General features: G+C 42.2%; 1 pseudogene across 1 annotated transcript in view; it reads right to left on the bottom strand.

Annotated features, from left to right (window-relative positions):
* LOC308382681 (NACHT, LRR and PYD domains-containing protein 3-like) overlaps window positions 1-13,755 on the bottom strand; it is a 51,062-nt pseudogene that overhangs the window by 11,568 nt on the left and 25,739 nt on the right. Inside the window, exons 8-9 of the transcript in view lie at window positions 8,897-9,070; window positions 7,439-7,612 (exon numbers count right to left, since the gene is read on the bottom strand). The product of the transcript in view is annotated as an NACHT, LRR and PYD domains-containing protein 3-like (transcript). The remainder of the gene's footprint in view (window positions 1-7,438; window positions 7,613-8,896; window positions 9,071-13,755) is intronic.

The following is a 13,755-nucleotide window of genomic DNA, read 5'->3' as shown; positions in this document are numbered from 1 at the left end:
AAAAGGTGCATATCTCTTGAGAAGTGAAGCAAAGGCTGAGTGAATCAGTAAAAGTGTTTTAGCAATCAGGCAAACCTGTAATCATCTCCACATAGTTTAATACATGACTAAACAGTAACAAATCTGAAATGTCTAAACCAGATAAAAAATATATAAATGCAGTGTCGACCTCAGTCCACATCTCCATATAGTTTATTTCGATACAAACCAATCAGGTTACAGGAATGCAGCCTAGAAGAAACATAACAAGAGAGAAGGGGTGGAGAAGCCTGGCATGGCATCAGGGCAGCTTACACACCTGCACACACCTGAAATTAGAGACAACAAGAGGCACAACGCAACCAGTAGGGTTCGCCAAAACACAAACTCAACATGTACAAACTGCTGCCGGAGCTGGGGTACGTAACATACACACACTCAGACACACACACACATATACACACACACCCTTCATCTCCCTCTCTCTTACATTCACCCTTCTCTGTAAATATAGCTGCCTGCTTTTAATACAGTGGAGCTGTGATCAACATGTACTAACTGCCACCAGAGCTGGGTGACGTAACAGACTCACACTCAGACACACACACACACACAAAATGCCCACACGCACACACACGCTCAGACAGGCAGGAGTAATGGCTAAGTTAACCACTCTCCCTCCATTTGATCCCAACCCTCCTGATTGATAACCTCTTGCGCTCTCTGGGTTCCTGCTCAAGTCTCTGTTGTTCTGCTTTCTTCAGGGATAATCGTGATTAAAGAGTCCTTAAATAACCATCCAATATTAGAACTCTTCAACCCAATCCACTAACCTAAAGTGCCACCGTGGAACACCTCTCAACAGATTAAAGCTGTACCCTAAACCTAATTTCTTGCAGGCAACCTCGCAAAGACTCCTGTTCCAAACATATTGAATTTACAACTCTTAGGGCCTGATTTACTAACAGGATTGTAAACATAAAACGGTATTCACAAAGGAGGCGCATTTGAGTAGAGGTGTCAAGCTAAGAAGGCACCGGATGCCTAAAAGAGCCCGGGTGACGTAATGTTGATTCTTGAGTGACAGTTTCTATGCCAACGTTAGCATTACGTAAGCCGGTCACCGCGTACCCCGCATCTATATTGCTAATAGCAATTCCTCCTTTTGTGCGACAATATTAAGCGACTAAAAAGTAGCTGATGGCTTTCGAACAACTCTTGAGACTCTCTGACTGATAGCCAAAAAGTGTCGGGGTACAAAGTGTCCGTTTAGGCACAATATTAAGCGACTAAAAAGTTTTAGCTACACCTGCCTGATGGTATTCTGTAAGTTAGCAATGTCCGCTAGCATATCAAAGCTAGCAATCCCCCGTTAGTCTTTAGTAAAATGTTGTGCAAACAATGCCCTGTTTTGTTCAAATGTAACTGTGGGTGTCGTCAGATATGTCTAAAAATCACAACACATTAAGGAGTGTCTTAATTTAAGCACAACAACAGATGAATAGCTTCAAGCTAACAAGACACTAGCACGAGCTAGCTAGCTGATGGAATGTGCTTACTTTGATACATACATTTGATTTATATAAACTAGCGAATCAACAACTTTCCTACCAAAGTCAAACATCAAGTACATGGTTGTTTTGGTTGGTTTATTGTAGGTCAAATACAAGCAAGCCGGTCTCAGGTAGCGAAGTTCAATGCAATATGCTCTGAAGTAAATCGCGTTATGAGCGATAAAGACCCGGGTGACGTATTGGCGTTGGCATAGCAACTGTCACTCAAGAGTCGTTCGAAAGTCAACATTACATCATCCGGGCTCTTTTAGGCATCCGGTGCCTTTTTAGCTTGACAGAGGCGCATTTTTACGCTTTGTGGGTGTGAAGCGCAACGAGATGGGAGAGTATAAGAAACCTGGGCGTGAAGCGCAAATATATGGGAGGAGAGTTAAGTGCGCCTAATGATGTATTGCGTGGTATTTACTAAAACTGCCTGGCGAGTGCACGTCTCTAAGTTCGGGCTAATTCTCCACCTCATAAAAGCACGTCTTAACCAGGAAGCGCATTTCCATTGAGTCTGAAAACGATGTTATGGCAGCAGTTATAAGAGCAAGGCGAAGAAAGAAGACAGAGACAGCGCACAGAAATAATTTTTTCAACTCGTATAGCACTTTTTCAGTTAAGCGAACCACAAATCATTAGACAGTACAGGTTAACTAGCCACGCAATACTTCAATTACTGGACCAGGTCAGAGACGACATCGAACCCTCCACCTGGCGATCACATTCCATTCCATCAGTTGTTAAACTCCTGGCAACATTTGCAAATATTGGCCTCCGGATAATTTCAAACAGTTATAGCATCTGCAGTTGGTTTATCTCAGCCTTCACTCAGTCAAATATTCACCCAGGTACTCGACGCATTGCTACGGTGCACTGGTCAATATACATTTCCCCACTACGATAGCTGAAATTAAACTTTCCGAACGTAATTGGAGCCATTGATTGCACCCACATGCAAACAGTCCCAACTTCAATCCACGAACACATTTACCGACACAGAAAGCACACATATTCAATGAATGTCCAGGTCATATGTGATGCCAACATGACCATTACTAACGTGGTAGCCAAATACCCTGGATCTGTCCATGACAGTTTTATCTTCCGAAATCTATCCATTTTTGAGCAACAGTAATTTTAGAGAGGCCTGGCTACTTGGTAAATGTATTTGTTTCAGTGGGGATATACTGTAGTGAACCCATGTCCCTTGTAGAACTTATGTTTTGTGAAGTGGGTATACCCAATGCTGACTGAAAAATAAGTGGGTATACTCCGTATACCTGCGTATACACTGGACTACACCAATGGACATTCAAGGAGCAAAGAGATGAGACGTCGTTGTGTGGTGAGAACTGATAAAAAAAATCGTCTGCCTTCTGTTTTCCACGGTAGATTGCATGCTATGCTAGAAATGGCTTAGCATGGGTGGGATGGGGAAAGATAACACCTTTCCATCCAGACGCAAATTTAGCTAATCGGAATCTGTAAGTGGTTTCCAGATATATACAGTACTGTGCAAAAGTTTTAGGCAGGTGTGAAAAAATGCTATGAACTAAGAATGCTTTGAAAAATGTAAACAATAAATGTTTATTTTTTATCCATTTACATGGTAAGACTGAGCACAGCAACAAGACACAACGTAGTTATACTGCATCAGCAGGGTCTCTCCCAGACAAAGATTTCAAAGCAGACAGGGGTTTCAAAATGTGCAGTTCCAGCTCTTTTGAAGAAGACGTTGAGGATCGTAGACGCAGTGTTCAGCCAAGGAAACTTAATGCAGCTGATGAAAAACACATCAAGCTTATTTACCTTCGAAATCGGAAGATTTCAAGCAGTGGCATCAGCTCAGAACTGGCAGAAACCAGTGGTACCCAGGTACAGACATTTACTGTCCGGGGAAGTCTGGCCAGAAGTGGTCTTCATGGAAGAGTTGCAGCCAAAAAGCTCTACCCCAACAAGGAAACAAGGCCAAGTGACTGAACTAAGCACGTAAACATAGAAACTAGGGTGCAGAAACATGGCAGAAGGTGCTCTGGACTGATGAGTCAAAATTAGAAATATTTGGCTGTAGAAGAAGGCAGTTTGTTCGCTGGAGGCTGGAGAGAGGTACAATAATGAGAGTCTGCAGGCAACAGTGAAGCATGGTAGAGGTTCCTTTCCAGTTTGGGGCTGCATTTCTGCAAGTGGAGTTGGAGATTTGGTCAGGATGAATGGTGTCCTCAATGCTGAGACATACAGGCAGATACTAATCCATCATGCAATACCATCAGGGAGGCGTATGATTGGCACCAAATGTATTCTGCAGCAGGAACATAACCCCAAACATACAGCCAATGTCATTAACAACTATCTTCAGCTTAAAGAAGAACAGAAAGTCCTGCAAGTGATGGTATGACCCCCACATACTGTCTGGGTTTACATGAAGAGACAGAAGAATTTTAGGAAGCCTACATCCACAGAAGATCTGTGGTTAGTTCTCTAAGATGTTTGGAACAATTTACCAGCCGTGTTCCTTCAAAAACTGCGCAAGTGTATCTGGAAGAATTGATGCTATTTTGAAGGCAAAGGGTGGTCACACCAAATATTGATTTAATTTTGAATTTTCTTCTGTTCCTTCACTGCATTTTGTTAATTTATGAAGAATTGATGAAAATAAACTGTTAACACTTCCATTTTTGAAAGCATTCTTAGTTTACAGCATTTTTTCACACCTGCCTAAAACTTTTGCACAGTACTGTATATATAGTTGATCTCTCTTATTTGACGAAGCAGTGAGTTAGCCGTCTTTCAATGTCTCTTGTCGAATTATCTCAAATGTTTATGGTGGTATGTGTTTAAAAGTTTTAACTTAGGCTATGTGTAATGTTCCTAACTTATATATTATTATTTCACCTTAATGTTCTTGAGATTCATTTCTGGCATGCAATCATACAGAGTCAGGCTTACTCTGATAACAGTCATTAAGAGTCGTTAACAGTCGTTAAGCAACTTGGGCCATGGTTGCCACTAGTGGGGATCGAACCAGTGACTTTCAGGTTTTTTAAATCAGTGAAGCAGTGACGGGGTGCCTCCCCTGGCGGGGGGGGGGGGGGGGGAGTTGTTTTCAATCCAGGTCAATTCAATTAACATAACAAAACCTAGGCCTGGCCAAGGGGAAGGGGTGGGGGGGCTTTCACACCAATGTGGGCTTCTACGGCAATACACAGGGTCGAAGACTGTCATAAATCCCACATTTCATGCAGTGATAGAGAGTGCAAAATATTAAAACGAATGTAGTGGCAACAGTTACAGGTACAGTTTATACACCCGCTCTAACAGTGTTAACCAGTATGTGAGTAACGTGGGTTTTATTAAAGCATAGCGTGTGTAATGTGTAGCTATTTCATTCCGTTTGTTAACCTTTCCGGCTGTTTGTATTTTCTGACCAGCAGCAGACGTAAAGGAAAGGGAATTAACCCCCGAAGTTAAAAACATGTTATCTATTTTGCCAGCGGAGCATTTTACTCCCCTGCCATCTCGGAATGAAATAGCTACACAATACACACGCTATGCTTTAATAAAACTCACGTTTTATGAGACACCAACAGAGGCACAACAGACATCCAGTTTTTGCACCCCTGTTTATCCATGTTGTTGTGGAGAACGAGAGTTGAATCAATCATATTTCAATAAAACGAGATTTCCCCTCGTTTAGTATCCACCATCAAGCGTTATATCACAGGCATATTCAACAGAAATTAAAGAATGCTCCGAGTCAACAAATGATGTTCCAAACTCTTTACTGCTTATGGTGTCCACCAAGGAGGGAGCCGGAGTTCGCCTGAAGTCACTGGCTATCTTATATCTACCTACCCAATAAAAGTAATTTGTTCCAGCTAATTCTTTGAAACACAAGCTATATTATTTGTTACATATGACTCACTTTCCCGCTGCAAAGAATGTAACTTTGTAGCCTCTGATATCATTACCTCAGCTCAAGACTACATCACATAATACGTAATTTCGTCAATATGTCAGCACCAAAAAGATCGCCAATTTTCAGCCTTGAAGAAACTATAATGATGTGTACCAACGATAACTCACTTGAGTTAGGACATGGATTTTCCATGTTGGATGACATAGATGTAAGTGCCTGGTAAACTAATAATTTCAATTAATACACACTGAACAAATACATCGCTGTTCTCATCAGTGGCTGTCAACGAAAGTTGATAGGTTTAGCTATTTGTGCTAACTTTCGAGCACAGCTTATACATTTCAAGCAGTACGATGGGGTGGGCTAGCTAGCGGTGTATCGTACCTGCTCGCAATTGATGACTCAAAGATAACTTGTTAACTGTCTTTATACTGTAATCACATCCTCTGTTATCCATATACGATATTGGAATGAGAGTAGGGGCATTTGTCTAGGTGTATAGCCAACTTCGTCAGTTGTAGCACTGGGTTATCCAGTTGGGGCGACTAGTTCAGAAAAAAATGCGATGGTCTGACAATAACTCGGATTTGTTTAAACTTTTATTGGTCAACCGATGGGTGCAGAAAGATAAACTTTACATTTTTGGTCAACAACCTGACAGTCATACAGGCCTTGGCTAGATTATCAACAGGTTACGATATCCTCCATACGTCTTCCTGAATCACTGCGAGTGAACTAATGAGGAGTGAGGGAGGGACCTGACATTTTGTAGCTAACGTCACGTGATCCCACGGGTACATTATATTGGATGCGTGGATGGATGAATAGATATGAATACATCTGTAAGTATATAGATAGATTAATGCTCCCTGTTATTGTAGGCCTACACATTATGTGATTTACAAGACTACAGGCCCATGTTGGATGCCACACCTTTTTTTGTTTTGTTTACTTAGTGTTGTATATTATCATTAAGAAAATCTAAGCAATTATCACTGACATCTGCCCCTAGATTTAACAATAAAGGTTGTTTCTAGTTACAGTTTTAGTTAATACTTTTCTTCCCATGTCTGATCCTTTGTGTGGTGTTATGGCTATATCCTTGATGTTATAACAATAAAGGTTATTTCTAGTTACACCTCAGACTGTTAATACTTTTCTTCCCATGTCTGATCCTTTGTGTGATGTTATGGCTGCAATGTCAAAGGTCATGGCCGCAACAGAGCAAGCACACTCTCGCAGTTCGTTCACGAAACGCATTCTAGTTATATTAGAGAATGCAAAACAGAGATAACTTGTTGGCCTTCTATAGAATCATACAAATGCCTTTGACTGGTTTGGTGGAAAATCTCTAGAGAAGTCTGAAGTTAGTTGAGAGGTTTTTTTATACAAATGGAGGGGTGCCAGTTCATGAAGTGTCTGAAACAATCATTCATATTTAGACCTCCAAGTCTTTAAATTAACCTGCTAAAAAGTCTTATGAACAATTTAGAGAGCATATGTAAAGTCTCGGCTGATGACCCCCGAAGGGACCATGCTGGAGTGTGGGGTGTTCTTCTTGCTCCATCTGTGTCGTCCTTCTCTGGTTTCCTCTCTCCATCATCCATGTTTGGACATTCATGGAGGCCTTTTCCAGCAGTAAAGATCAGTGTCCATCAGCATGTAGACAGATGGCTCTTATATTGTGGGTGTATGGTTGTCACTTCTTCACCCTGGATGGCTCTAGAAGCCAACATGTCACTTTCACTTGGGCTTGCTGGGGCTGTTTTACCCACTGCTAGGGGAGGCTGCTGCTACTGGACTCTAACCCAACCTAGAACACAAATAATTATTAATGTGTTGAGCAGCATAATCCGTCATACATCACAGGGAGCCACAGACTTACTTCACTCAGCACCAAATGATGACGCTCAAACACACACACACACACACACACACACACACACACACACACACAGCTCTTTTGTAATGTATTAACATTCACCATAGTGTCTCCAGCTTGCAGTTGGGATTCTTGATGAGGTCTAAGAGATGCTGAACTCCTGCATCATGAATATGATTGCCTCCCAGGTTCAGCTGCTTCAAACTGCAGGCGGTTGATCTGGCAGCTGATGCTAAAGCAGCACAGCTCTTCTCTGTGACGGAACATCCATACAGCCTGGGAGAAACATAATGACACATATGATTATTACACTGTCACACCTCTACCTATACAACACACAAACACCATTACCTACACAACACACACAAACACACACACACCTCTACCTTTACAACACACACAGACCATTACCTATTCAACACACAGCTCTACTTAAAAAACACACAGCTCGGTTGTAGTGTGTTAACACCAGTGTTTTCAGATTGCAATGGGAATGCAACACACAGACACACACACAGAGCTCTGTTGTAGTGTGTTAACACTCACTGTAGTGTCTCCATTTTGCAGTGGGGATTCAACAGACACACAAACACAAACAGAGCTCTTTTGTAGTGTGCTAAAACTCACTCTAGTGTTTCTAATTTGCAGTGGGGATTTAACACATACACACAGAGCTCTGTTGTAGTGTGTAAAGGGGACATAGTTTGACAGTAAAACTTAAAGTATTTATGCACAAGTGGAATATATGATTATGTTCTAGAAGACATCAGCAATAACAACATTAGAGTAAAAATTGTAAAATAAAATTGTATTTAAATCAAACGTAAAATCACCCTCACAAAAACCTTCATTGAGAGCTGATCAGAATTTGTACAAAAAGACATTTTTAAAGATTTCGGATCGAGGCTTTTGAAATCTGAACCTTATAAACATAGGTGTTGGCTATACATATGTGAGTTGAGCATTCAGAAAGTGTGTGTGGTTTCACCACTACATATTGTAATAGCAGAGTGACCTGTGCCTCTCCAAAACTAGCATCCCTACAAATGCATAGCGATGAGTTAGGTGTTAACAAACCTGGGACACCTCAGCCAAAGACAATGGCCATTACGTAATGGCCCTGGAATGTCTTTGTGGCACACTACCCCCACAGGTTTTCTCGCCACACCAAGACCCAATAGAGATCACTGAATCACCATTCCCTTATCACATGAATAGCTGTCATTTGCTAATGGGTGGGTCCTTAGGAGCAGAAACCTCACTGACAGATGGGAATGTGTGAAAGATCAGTTCTATTCTCCTTAAAAAAGTGCTTATTTATATTTCAATCTTTAAAATATATATATATATTCGAAAATAGGGTTCAAGGTTCCTTTGGGGTTCTTTAGGACAAAAACTCGCCCAGCTTTAAAGGCATATTGTCAACAAGTACACATTTTTCCACCAGCTGTGTTGAACTGTGTTAATACTCACTCGAGTGTCTCCAGTTCAAAGTGGGGATTCAACACACACAAACACACACACACACACACAGCTCTGTCGTAATGTGTAAACACTCACTCTAGTGTATGCAGTTTGCAGTGGGGATTATTGAGGAGGTCTGAGAGATGCTGAACTCCTGCATCATGAATCTCATTGCTTCCCAAATTCAGCTGCTTCAAACTGCAGGAGGTCGATATGGCAGCTGATGCCAAAGCAGCACAGCTCTTCTCTGTGAGGGAACAACTAGCCAGCCTGGGAGAAAAAAAATTACACATCTGATAATTGAACACACACATCTAACTAAAAAACACACACCACCTCTACCTATACCAAACACGCACACACACACTTATCTCTGTTGTAGTGTGTTAACACTCACTCTAGTATCTCAAGTTTGCAGTAGGGATTTTTGAGGAGGACTGAGAGATACTGAACTCCTGAATCATGAATCTCATTGCTTCCTAAGTTCAGCTGCTTCAAACTGCAGGAGGTCGATAAGGCAGCTGATGCTAAATCAGCACAGCTCTTCTCTGTGAGGCAACAATTATACAGCCTGGGAGAAACATAATCACACATATGATTATTACACTCACTCACCTTTACCTATACAAAACACACACACAAACACACCTCTACATAACACACACACACACCTCTACCTTCACCTTTACCCACACAACACACACACAGCTATACCTACTCAACCCACAGCTCTACCTACACAACACACAGAGTTCTGTCGTAGCATGTTAACATTCACTCAAGTGCCTCCGATTTTTAGTGGGATTTCAACAAACACAAACAAAAACACACATCTCTTGTAGTTTGTTTACACTCACCCTTGTGTCTCCAGTTTGCAGTGGGGATTCAAAATACACACACACACACACACACACACACACACAAACACACACACATCTCTGTTGAAGTGTGTTAACACTCACTGTAGGGTCTCCAGTTTGCAGTGGGTATTATTCAGGAAGTCTAACAGATGATGAACTCCTGCATCATGAATCTCATTGTTTCCCATGTTAAGCTGCTTCAAACTGCAAGCGGTTGATCTTGTAGCTGATGCTAAAGCAGCACAGCTCTTTTCTGTCAGGAAACACTTACATAGCCTGGAGGAAACATAATGACACATCTGATTATTACACTCACACACATCTACCCAAAAAAATACACACACACACAAACATCAACCTATACAACACATTTCTAAATATAAAAACGCAGACAAACAGACACGCACCTCTACAAACAACAAACACACACACACTGCTACCTCTACAACAATCACACACCTCTACAACACATAGTCACAGACCTCTACCTACACAACACACAGCTCTACCTACACAACACACAATTCAACCAACGTGGAACTACAAATGAGAAAAGTCTGGCCTGCCGTACTTGCACAGACGGCAGTGCCAAACAACGCTCACTAGAAGAGCACAGCATCCTGGTTGTAACATCTGTCCTTACAAGAGGCTTCAGGTAGGTGGGAGCAGTGCCAGTAACTTGAGCTTATTGCGAGCAGCTACAGGCAGCCAGTGGAGCTCAAATAATAGCGGGGTGACATGTGCCCTTTTTGGTTGGTTGAACACCAGACGTACTGCCGCGTTCTGGAACATCTGTAGTGGTTTCACCACGCAAGCCGGCAGGCCCGTTAGGAGGGCGTTGCAGTAGTCAAGGCGGCAAATCACCAAGGTTCGCACCAGCAGCTGGGTGGCATACTGGGTTAGGTAGGGCTTGATTTTGCGGATGTTGAATAGCGCAAAGTGGCAGGACCTAGAGACAGAGGCCATGTGGCCGTGAAAGTCAGTTGGTCATCAATAATGACCCCAAGGTTTCTTGCTGTTTTGGATGTAACAAGAGATAAGGAGTCAATATTGATACAGATGCCGTGATGGATGAACTGTTTGGCTGGAAAGACCATTAGTTCTGTTTTGGCCAGGTTCAGCTGAAGGTGATGATTTTTCATCCATGTGGATATATCAGCAAGACAGTCCGAGATCCGCCAACAGTTAAGTATCATCGGCATAACAGTGATAAGAAAAACCATGCGAGTTGATTATAGGTTCCCATCACTGAGCCTTGGGTGGTAGTGAGGACAACTGACCTCGCCATGACACATTGAACGAGCGCCCTGTGACACTGCTGATAAGTCAAGCAGGACGTGAGCTGAGGATTGAGCTGCTGCTATAAGGCTTCTGTCACAGTTTTCAAATCTAGATTGGTGTGGATCTAGGAGATTGTTGAGAATTGAAAAGTGAGACCAGTCGATAGTTTCCCCCTTGGGTGAGATCAAGAGACGGCTTCTTGAGCAGCGGTGTTACCCGAGCCACTTTGAAATGTCCCAGAATAAAATGAAGCATTAAGACAGCAGGCGATATGGCTTGTAGGATGTTGGATGGGATGGGGTCCAGCGGACATGTAGTTGGACGGCTACCTGTTAGGATTTTAGAGACCTCACTCTCAGTGAGAGGGATGAAAAAGATGAGCCATTGACGGCTGCACATGGATGAACATGGATTAACTCTTCAGGAGAGGCAGACTAGGTGGGAAGCAGTAACCTAGCCATAGACATGATTCACTGATCTTGAAGTCAGCACTAAAAGACACGACACAGGTCCATTCTTTATTGTGGCTTAACCCCTTGATTCAGCATGAGACGCTGGCGTTACACGGACCTCCCCCCACCTCTTTTAGCAACGTGTTTGAATTTTCCTTAACTGCTCGCGGCCAAGACAAATGTTTTTTTCCTGAAAAATACCTTAATAATAAAAGCCATATATGAACTCTACGAAACTGTGTTGTTATTTTTCGCCACAGTGTATTTCATTCCTTGTTATTCATTCATTTACATTTGTACTACGCATCTCTACCCGTCTTTGTTATCTCTGATTGTTTTACGAAAATGGCGATTCCTCCTATCAAGTTACTAGAAACTGATTGACACTTATTGTATCCAATAGTACTTATTCTCAGGTTTAAAACGGTACCTCCTTTGCCTGTCATTAGGTAATTTAAAGGTGTGATTGGATAATGCGTAACTGACTAAACAAGATTTATTGCCAGTGCGTAATGACGCAGGTCATTGCTCTGTTTTTTTCGACAGCTGACAGTCAAGTGACGCGAAGACGGTAGCGCTAGTTTCATCCGAGTTCAGCTCAAAGTTATTATAGTCCAAAAGTTTATATTATTTAAGACTGTATTATATTATTGTGAGAATGAAGAAGTACACCACAGAACAGGCCTTGGAGTTCATGTTTGAAGACAGTGAAGAAGACGAGTGCCTTGAGTGGGCAGATGATAATTCAGACGGCGCCAGCATTGATTCCCTCGATGAGTTGGATTGGGATGAACGCATTGATCGTGTCCTTGACATGTAAGTACATATCTGCATTTACTACTGTGAGCATGCATTTAAGTTTGTTTCCACGATATAATTGCCAAGTATTATCTGCCTAGAAAGCACGAATGCTAGCAAGCTGACTGAGCTACTAATTTTATATGGGTGGATGCTGGCTTCATCACGCACGCATTGGTTATTTTATATTGTCGTTTTCCTGATCTTATTTGTTTGCTGTTTACGTAGTAATAGTGTTATAAAAGTAGTAATAGAATATAACTAATACTGTTGTTCACATAGATAGGAATGGTCATGTAACTGATATGACAGAATATACTCTTGTTTCCACAATATAATTACCAAGTATTATCTGCCTAGAAAGCACGAATGCTAGCAAGCTGACTGAGCTACTAATTTTATATGGGTGGATGCAGCCTTCATCACGTACTCATTGGTTATTTTATATTGACGTTTTCCTGGTCTTATTTGTTTGCTGTTTGCATAGTAATAGTGTTATAAAAGTAGTAATATAAAGGAACTAATGGTGTTTACATAGTAAGAAATGCTCAGATGACTGGAAGAGAATATACTCGTCTATAATCTTTGCCTTACGGACACGCACCTGACCCATTAGCACCTCGATAAACCAGCCTCATTCCTGCTATCAAAACCCCCTTCTTCACCCTTTGTCCTCTGATCTCATCCCATCAACCTTAGAGTATCTTCATTAGTATGTATTATCAGACTCTGTTACCCAGCGTCTACAGGTTCTCTCTTTTGTCTCACATACAACTGAGCAATTAGCGTCTGGAACTCTATAAACCAGCTCCCTTCCTGCTATCAACGACCCCCTCTTCACCCTTTGTCACCTGTTCTCATCCCACCAGCATTAGAGTATCCCCATTAGTATGTATTATCAGACACTGTAACCCAGACATCTAGATATGTACTATATTTTGTCTCACAGACAACTGAGCAATTAGCACCTAACCCCACCCCATTCTATCAAGATCTAGTGACCATGTTGCATATATCTTATTTTTAGTTGCATGTTGTGTTTTGATATTTTACAGTTGTTTTGGAGATGTTCAGTTATGCTTACTCAGTAATCTTGTTTTATTTTCACTGGGTTGCTTCTATAACATTTGCCTATTGATTTTTTTTTCAGAGATGTCCCTGCACGAGGCACACCTGACCTCCCAGGACCGTCAATGCCTCCTCCAGCTCGGAGGCAGATGAAGGCCAAAAGGAGAGTAGCGCCATCCTCCAGGACACCATCCACACCATGGCCGCTTCCTTCCAAGAGGAGGAGACCTGCCCCCCTGGGGGATAGAGGGCATGCTGGTGGTTCTAAAGAGAATGTGTGCCCCTCACAGATTCCTGCAAGGGCCAAAAGGAGAGTGACAGCAGCTGCACACATACCACTGCCACCTCCTTCAGAGGCCCCCACCACACCTGCCCCACCGGTGAATAGATGGAATGCTGGTGCTGAGGAGGACGTGTGCCCCCCACAGTTCCCGTTCTGCCCTAAGAGGACGCCTGGACCACAGCTGGATTCCCAGCAAAAATACACCCCAAAAGA

Source organism: Sprattus sprattus (genome assembly GCF_963457725.1).
Source record: "Sprattus sprattus genome assembly, contig: scaffold_81, whole genome shotgun sequence".
NCBI classification, from domain to species: domain Eukaryota; kingdom Metazoa; phylum Chordata; class Actinopteri; order Clupeiformes; family Clupeidae; genus Sprattus; species Sprattus sprattus.
Note: the sequence above shows the minus strand (reverse complement) of the source record. Positions and strands in the feature narration are given on the sequence as shown.